Source organism: Solanum dulcamara, chromosome 4 (genome assembly GCF_947179165.1).
Source record: "Solanum dulcamara chromosome 4, daSolDulc1.2, whole genome shotgun sequence".
Taxonomy (NCBI): domain Eukaryota; kingdom Viridiplantae; phylum Streptophyta; class Magnoliopsida; order Solanales; family Solanaceae; genus Solanum; species Solanum dulcamara.
The window spans coordinates 73,558,062-73,567,898 of NC_077240.1; positions in this window are offsets into that span (position 1 = coordinate 73,558,062).

The following is a 9,837-nucleotide window of genomic DNA, read 5'->3' on the forward strand; positions in this document are numbered from 1 at the left end:
TAAGAATACTTAACTTTGAGACAATCTTGTTTTCATAAAATCATACTTGATACTTTATCTAAATGCATATTTAAATAATTGTTTCTTCAATTCATAAAGCATGAATAGTTCTCAAACATAGTTCTTAATCATAAAATAGGCATATTGCACCGTCTTATGTAAAATTCCTTGAAAACATATAATTAAGACCAAATCATGCATAATAAGATTATTAAGAATGAATACAATCATAATTGATTGAACCCAATGTAGAATCATCAAATTTCTAAGTTTTTGGAAGAAATCATAAAGGAAATTTGAAGATTTTTTAGAACTCCATAGATGGAAAGAGATCTGTGGATGAAATTCTCAAATACCTCAATGAGATCTAGCCTTGAAACTTTAAGGGAACACTTGAATCATTGAAACCCTAGCTTGCTTGAAGAATAATACCTTAAGAGAGAATTTCTTGAGAGCCTTGGGAGTTTTGAGTGAATGAGAGGGAATGGAGGAATTTTGAAGGATAAATATAGTTATAGGACTTACCAATAGTCTAAAAATGACATAGCGTAGAGGTTAAATGGGTAGGAAAAGTCCCAAATACCTTTATGAAAAAAATGCCAAAGTGACCCTACGGGCCGTAGGTTCTCCTACGGAATGTCCTGTTGGTTTGTAGGTCAACATTCTGAGACCCAAATTTCCATATCACTTTCCACGAACACCCCCTACGGTCCATAGAACTCTCCATGGACCATGGGTTCCAACCATAGAACCCTTACTCCCTAAATATTTTACCAAGTCAAAGCCCCACTTGTAAACCATCTCCTATGGGTTGTAGGTCTTCCTACGAATCGTAGGTCCTCTCATCCTATTGAAGTACAAAACCAAACCCTTTGAATCTCAAACTACAAACCCTCCTATGAGCCGTATAACTCATCAACGGACCACCTTGTTTGTCCGTAGTAAAACTTCTGAGACTTGAAATTTTCCAACTTTCAAAACCTTACCTATAATGTCCTTCTATAGACCATAGCACCTTATCACAAAATTATGTTGAAAGTGCCTTACAGATTTAATTTTGGGTGTAATTTAAAACTAAGGTCAACTTCAAATGACCATATTTATCAATGTATAATGAATTAGGTGACCCAAGACCTCTCACATTAAAGGTCTATGAGGCTTCTTTCTAACGCCACCAAGTTTTCATCATTTGGAATTTGAAGTAAAATATTATGAATATTTTACAGAAAAATGTTTGTGCTAAGCCACCACAATGGCCACCCGTAGTTAAATTCTATTTTTCAAACCTAAAATGTAATTTTACTCCCAAAAACTCATCTATGGTCAGGCTAGGACAAGATAAGGGTGATTTCTTCACTTTTCCATTGATTTTCTCTTTCAAAGTAAGTCCTTCCATCAGTATAACACTCGTTGATTCTTTAATCCTTAGAATAATGTTAGATTGATCATGGTGGGAGTAGAAAGTTGACCTAACTGAATTTTTCTATTATAAAGGGAATTAATAGGTTGGGAATCTCTTGAATTTGAGTTAGTTTTGATAGATTATGTCCTTGAGACTAGTAATTGATCTAATTATTCCAAAATATAGAGTTTTTGAGTAGATTAGAAAATAGAACCAATGGTTGTGAATTCCAAAGTATTTTTTAGGAGAGTAATTTATTAATTGCTATTACTTGTTATTATTAGATGATCTAGCCTTCAAAAATGTGAAGAAAAAGGAAGATCATCAGCGGCACAATGTACTTTTTATGGCAGCTTGGCGCCAAGGTTGGATAGTCTTCTCAACCGAGTAGTTATAGACCTTTTCTTGTAAAATATATTGTAGATTGATAGGAAATAGCATGTTTATGCCTTTGGTCATAGATACGGGATGACTAAAAGTGTTGTTATTATTGTTTAGGTAAGGAATGTATTATGTGGGTTATAATTATTCTGAGACTAGCGGTGGTTGTCTAGTTCTTGATTGTTTAACTTGTTAATTCTTGTTGAGATGGTTGATGATTCTTGTAACGATTATGTGTAAGAAAAATTTTTGGGTTATAGTAAGATACTAAGACTTGTGATAATCAAAAGGAACAAAATGAACGAGAAGAGTATTTAATTCATGAGATTAGAGAAGTAATTCTCGGAAATGAATGTGTATTTATAAGGGGTCATATATTGGGATATATATATATGTGTGTGTGTGTTCATGTTGACTATTCCATGTGAAATACTTGTGCAATGCATACTCATGAAATAAACGGTGAATGTGACTGACTTCATGTTGATAATCTTATGTAATAAACCTGTTTGATTTACTTGTGATTTCAAGTGTGGTTATTACATTGTGGTTTGTGATTGTGATGTGTAATTTCCTTTTGATTAGGTTCCACATCGACATAATTGGATCGAGTACCATACTAGTACATTTGGAATGGGTGCCATGCCAACACAATTGGATCAGGTATCATAATGGTATATTTGGAACAAGTGCCACACCGACATAATTATATTAGGTACCAAGCTGGTACATTTGATTGGGTGCCATACTGGTATAATTAGATTAGATACCACACTGGTTCACTAACTAAATTTAGGATCAAGTACCACATTGGTACCCTAACAGTTTGGGTATGGGTTCCATGAGAGCACCAGATTGATTATGGTAATTGTGATTAATCATGCTCATTATGTTAACTGTTTCAAGTTAAGTATTGGAAGTTCGAGTGATGTTATATTGATGAGGTGATTGTGTATCTTCTGTTTTACTATTTTTTGGTTGTCTATTTGTATTTTATATAATTAAGTATGAGGTAGCGTATGATCAAGAGGAAAGTAGTAGGTGCGTTTTTAAGTTTGGTTTAGTGACATAGACATTGATTATGTAGTGGTCCTATTATTGTATGGGATAATAGGAGTTGAGGGTGAAATTCAGAGGTTCGGACTCCGTGCATGCTACTATGGTGGGGGAACTATAGCCAATTGCAGACCTCTATAGAATGCCACTATAGTGGGTTAGGTACCGCTATAGCGGGCCAGATGTGGATTTAGAATATAAAATTCCCAAAAGTGTTTTATTTTCTGCAGTTTTGCAAGTGGATTACTAAATAGTCCAGAGCCAGAGTGTTGTCATGAGAGCTTAAGGAAAAGTGGTAGACTGGTTAGAGAGAGTTAATAGTGGTTTGAATTCGGGAAACTTATCAGGGTAAAGTACGCAAACTCATTTCATAGATGCAAATAAAAGTCTATATCAGAGAGTTAAGTGAGGAGTCAGTGAACCAATGGAATGATCCTATCCTACATTGGCTACGTAGTTTATAGGGTTTGAGTTTTCTAAACTCTTACTCAGATCAGTGCTTAATACTACTTCCAAAATATGTTATTATGCTCACATACTCAGGTGAGTGAAAATACTCAAAATAATATCTCAGTTAGTTTCATTGGAATTTACTAAGTTTAACTTAACTCTTTTCAAACTCACTATATTCTCATTAACTCAAACTCAGTAAATGCATAAAATGTATAGATTTTGCTTTCTCAACTTAGTCTCAAGATAAATAGATGCATAAATACTCTAACTTATTAGACTTGATAAGCATCATGATCAAAATCAGTAAATGAAAGACTTCACAAACTCAAGTAATATATTATGTTCAAAACTACTTTCTCGATTAAGACATGAAATTACATTATTTTTCAACTCAAAGCAATGAATAGAAAAAGTAATTGTATTTATTCAACTAGTATTTATGTGAATGTAAGCATGAACAACTATTCTAAGAATTTAAATTTATCGGGATAATCTCCGTAGGATAATCATATCGAGAATTCAACAAAATGCATTGTAACGTACTCAAAACCTTAATATAATGGAACTAGAACTTAAGCTTGAACTCAAAAGTATCGAATTTAGATATAGGGCGCGATAAAGAACTCAGTTCAATTCTATGACTAACCCTACATACATGGGAGAACAGTGTTCTCGATGAAAATTGAAGAACTTGCTTAAAATGCTTAAATAATAGTTTTTCTCCTCTCCAATCATTGCTCTGAATTTTCTAATTGTTAATAAGGGAAAAGTGTCATAGGGTACTGAGAAGGAACCTAAATTAGTCCTAAAATGTCGGGGTTTTTATTTGGAAAAAGTGGTAAAAAACAAACTACCCTTCATTAAAACTGACTCTAGGTCGTCTACACGTCGTTTCATGGACAGTATGAACTCCTATGAACCATCGAAGAACCTTCGTAGAACTTAAGTGCCAAAAGTTTGTAAGACCCTGGAAGTCGGAAAGTTGGAACCAAGAAGAAAAGTCTCAAAATCTTGAACTGACCCAAATATGTGAGTCACCTTTATGGCTCATAAAGTTGAGTCGTAGAGTGACCCCTCGAGCAAAAATAGATGTTGACCTCAAGAGAGGTTCTACGACTCAATAGGACAAGTTTTCATCCAGTTGACAGGTCGTAGAAACCTCTCGTAAACCAAAGTTCAGAGGCCTTGTTCGAAGTTTCCCCAAGGCCAAGGTGACGACTTGAAAGGATGGGTCGTAGAAGACCTTACGGGTCATAAGAACAACCCGTCACAAAACTTCAAAGACCCTAAAAATTGCTGGTTTTGGGACCAGCATGACAAGCCTTAGGAAAGTCTCATTTTCAAGTTGACAGGTCATAAACTTGACCTGTTCCCAAACTTTAGAGAATCGATTCTCAAACCTTTTCCTCAACCTTCGGGGTGAGTCATTTAGATGACTCATCATCCCTTCAACGACCCATAGGTGTAGGTTTGTAGGTTCAAAAATCTGGAGTTTAATGAGGGGTAATTATGTCTTTTTTAAAGTTTGCTTCAATGAACTTAGAAACATTTATGGCCAAGTTCAATATCTATAAATATTCAATTCTTCAAATTACCCTCCTATCCAACTCATTCTCCCAAAAATTTAACTAAGGCAAGAACAAAGTCTCTCAAGGTTTCTCTCCAAATTCAAGCTTGGTTTTCTATATTTCTTCAAGGTTCTTCTTCAATTCTTAGTCAATTCAATAAAGATATGTGGGGATTGATTCATGGGCTTTTTTCATTCATGAATTCCCAAAGTTTCTCAAAGTTTTCATTTAATTTATAATTGATTATGAACCCTAGTTTTGATGATTTGCATTGGGTTAATTTAATTCCATTCTTAGATATTATCAATAATCATTATATGCATGTTCTCATATGAATTGCATGATTTTAAGTAGATTTATAGATGCCTATACATAAAGCTATTTTCAAGCTATGATTATGAGTTAAAGATGAGTTTATGAGTTGATTATGAGTTAAACTAGAGGTATGTTTAGATGATAATATGATGTAGTCCATGCGGACGATGATTGGTTAATTTTATCCCTTAGTCGCATATCCTTTGAGATTATTACTTCCGCTTGTCTTTATCATATTCTTTCCCTTATGTTTGCAATGTATGCTAAGATGGCTTATGGTTGGGGACCCTCGGATCTCAATCGTCGTGTCATAACTTGGCCCTAGTTTGGGTCGTGACAAAGTTGGACCAACTGGAATCAGTTATGGACCCTTTATAAGGGTGACAGACCCTTTTACGAGTTGTACAAGCTCCTTGTGGAAATCAAACTAAGGGTCCTTGGAGTTTTGTTCTACGGACCCCTATATGGATCTTGGACCATTAGAGGAGCCGTAAAACTTAGTGGTGGAACTTGGTGCACATTCCACTAGCTACTGGAATATGACATTGGGTCTACGATTTATCCTTATGGGTCATAGATATTTAGATGGGTCATACAAGGGCTCGTGAGAAAGGTTCTTGAAACTGGATCTAGGGACCTCATCTACGAACGCATCCTATGGTCTGTATGAACTTCTACAGGTGGTAGAAGACATCAGTAGAAAGTGTCTCAACCACTAAAATTTCACTAAGTCTTTGGGGACCTACGAGTCCCTCCTACAAGTTGTAGGTGGAACTTGTGGGACTCGTTAAAGCAGAAACTTGTCTCTTCTCTTGATTCTCTGGAACTGATCTTAGTTAGATTATTTCAGGATGTTACAAAAAGTGGAGATTCTTTGGGACTCCATGGATAGAAAAAGATCCATGGATGAAATTTTCACTTACCTTGGAGAACTCTAGCTTGAAATTGGAGAAGGAGACTTGAACTTGTGATCTTGTTCTTCACTTGGAAGAAAAACTTGAGAGCAAACTTGAGAGAGAATAAATCCTTTTTGGGTGAGATTATGGGAGAATGAAGGGTTAGGCATAGTACCACCGTCCGATTTCTATTAAGAGTAGTACACACTGTCTATTCTATCCCTCTTGCTATCCATAACACTCTTCTTAACTTTCTCTTTCTCAATCTGCTAGATCTCCTTAATCTCCTTAGTCTATTTAATATATATTTCTCAATCCTTTCAATTTTGAGAAGGTTCAACTATGTATATATATTTACAATTATATTTATGGAAAAACCATTCTTGAAGAAACTCTAGTTTAATCAGGATGTCATTCTTATTTCTTATGGTGCTTTTTGAACCCCGTGTTTTGATTTGGTAAATTGCATCTAGATTCATTCCAATAGTTAAAATTCGATCTTCAAAACCTAGAAAAAGAATGATTCTTCCACTGCTACATGAATCATCTTCTCTTTTTCCAAGTCCTCTTCAATATAAATGAGTAGATCTTTATGATTTAATAGATTCAATTCAATTTCTCACCCTTAGTGGACTCTGTTTAAGAATGAAAGATTATTCTAATCCCATTCTTTTATTTTGTATTTTATATATATATACATGATTAGATGAATATATAGGTAAGGACTACTTAAAATTTATATTATGATTGAGTTGGAGCATAATCTATGTTAATCAAGTTGAAAACTTAAGTCAATTTGGGTAATCTTCATATCTAAAATAACCTGTACAAAAAATTGTCAAACAAAATATATTTATATCTTAGTTTAATAGATTTGTCAAAAGGAAAATATATATATTGACAACTCATCAGACGACAAAACAATTGAATTATAGTATACTTTATTCCAATACAAAGCATTGTAAAGGACAAGAGATGGCTTATTGTCACAGGCCCACATTTATTAACAGAGAAGAGTTTGTATTGTTAGGATATCAATAAAACAGAAATAAAAACAAACATCAGAATGCAATAAACCATTTACTACATAGATTAAGACCATGGAGAAATGCTAGACATGATAAAAATAATTAAACAACTTAAAAAACAACAATCGATAGAGAAAAAGACACAAATACAAAAAATAAATGGACTTCACTAAGAATCTCAATATAAAAGATAAATCAAAACAAGCTAGTTAGGATTCTTCCCATTATCTGAGTCATCTACAGCATTGAAATCATCTATAAAAGAATTTGGTTCAGATGAAGATGGACCTACAAGCATTAAATTGGCAGTTACAGTACATTACTAAAGTTCATCATTTGATTTCAAGTTATTCCTGATTGTGTCAAAATTAGAGAATCCATAGACATAATGTTTTCCACTCGAGGAGATGATCATAACAACAATTTCTGTCTGTATCATGATAGCATCTTCACGTGCTTTTTTAAAAATAGTCTATCTTCTCTTATAAAAACTAAAGAAATATTTATGCCTTAGACTTCAGAGTCTTCATTGCTACCTTTTGCTCAGAAATAGTTTTGTTTTGGGCCATTGAAAAAATGCCAAAAAGAAGGAAAAGAAGGTTTGGATTAATAATTAATCCTGAGAAACCTTAGAGAGGAAGTTGTTTAATTTGTAGGCGAAAATATTTTTGTTTACATTTGGATTATGTGATTTACTGTGAGATTCGCAACAATCAAATACCTTAAAATGATTTAAAAATAGTTAGAAAAAGTTTAAATTTAATCCTTATTTTCGTAAAGTGATCCATATTCTAATCCAAAATATGAATAAGAATAAAGAAATTTGGCATATAATACGTCACGATCCAAAAATACATTAGGCCATGAGGGCACCCACTATTTTTCGTATGAAAATTCTATTCTTTTTACAAAATAATTTAAGATGAGTAGAAACAACAAATTTTATCAAAATATTATTATAATAAAATATTCAAATATTTTAAGTCAAATGAAGTGAAAAAAATAAAATCCCCCACGATTTGGTGTCACCATATCACAATTCGAGGCTACCCTCTAGTCACGATATGATGCTTAGAGCCACAAGTAATCCCAAACTAACTCATGGTCTGGCATGACACTAAGAATAACATGAACAATAACAAATTGAAACACTGATGTAGAAAGTGAGCTGAAATAGGTTTATTAGAAATCAAATATTGAGTAAGCAAATATCTGAGTAAACATAAGTTGAAACTAATCTGACTGTTTAAAAGTCTCTAATAATAAGAGTTGTTCGAAAAAACTCCTAGCTAACTCCAACTATCTTAAAACTGAAAAAACATACTAAAATAAAATAGAGGTCGTTCTCAAATGATGAGAAATCACAAAAAGTGCTACTAGACTGGTCAGAAGTCGTACTAATCACGGCCTAAGTGTTGAATGTTCAAACATATATTATCAAACAATATATGTAGAAAGTAGGCGGGCAGTATTTAAATGTACTGAGTATGAAGGATATGCATGATAAAATTAAGAACTGAATATACTGGACTTCAATTACATGAGTTGACGCATAGACCAAGTAATAACATAAAGTTTTGATAAATGTTGTACTGAATAACTAATAACATGGTCATGAAATAATATGAAAGACTTAACTGTGAGAGATACTAAAATTTATATATAACCATGTGAGCTACTACATGGAGTTTGACGTGTAACCTCATCAAAAAGGACCAATATACTTTACTAGAGTATAAAGGTTGATTTGAGCTACTATGTATTCACTAAGGTAATGTATTGTTACGACCCAAAAATCAAAGTCATGATGACATATATCCCAACACCCAACCTGATGTGTGAGCCTAAAATCAAAACTCATAAGAGACTCCCAAGGGAAAATTCATGTCGCAAAATAAATGAAAAGAAGGACACGAAGGAAAATATCCCAAAACCTAGTGTCATAAGTAAAAAGAGAAATAATACAAAGGTCGAATATGATATACATCATAAGTATCTAAGTAATAATAAAGACTAAAAAATAAAATATAAAACTAGTGGCGATCCGGATCTCACCACTAATTAGAAAGTGCAAAGTCCTCTAGAGAGATCAACTGTCATACGGGACACCCTGACTAGGATTGCATCAAAAAGGAACATAGAAGTAGGGGTGACTACAATACATATATACTCAGTAGGTTTGACCGACTAAGTATATGGAATTAATTAAACCTATGTAATAAACTAAGGAATATTTCTACTTGCATATAGAAAAGTCTCATTCTGGCATCGGTACTATCAATTTATATAGAACGATGTGAAAAAAGTAAACACATAAGGATATTTAAATATCACAATTAATCAGATAAATCAAGTAGTCCAAATGGTAATGCAATCCAATGCAATGAAATGATGTGGTGGTATGGTGGAATCAATGTTGTCGCACAACCTACCATATACACCTATCAAGCTAAGGCATCCATACAAGGACACATGGGGGACTCGCAATCTGTATACCAAATCACAATCTTAATATCTCATCAACTTGCCACCTAGCTCGTGTTCAAGGATATAAAAAGGTGTCACATTTTCTTTATCAAAATGAATTTTCATAGTTCTCAATTTCCCAAGATCAATGATACGATGAATGAGATTGAATGCATCAAAAAATATATATGTCACGACCCAACCCCGTAGGCTATGACGGGTGCCCGAACTGGACACACGCGTGCACCCCTGCCAATTATAAGTAAAATCAT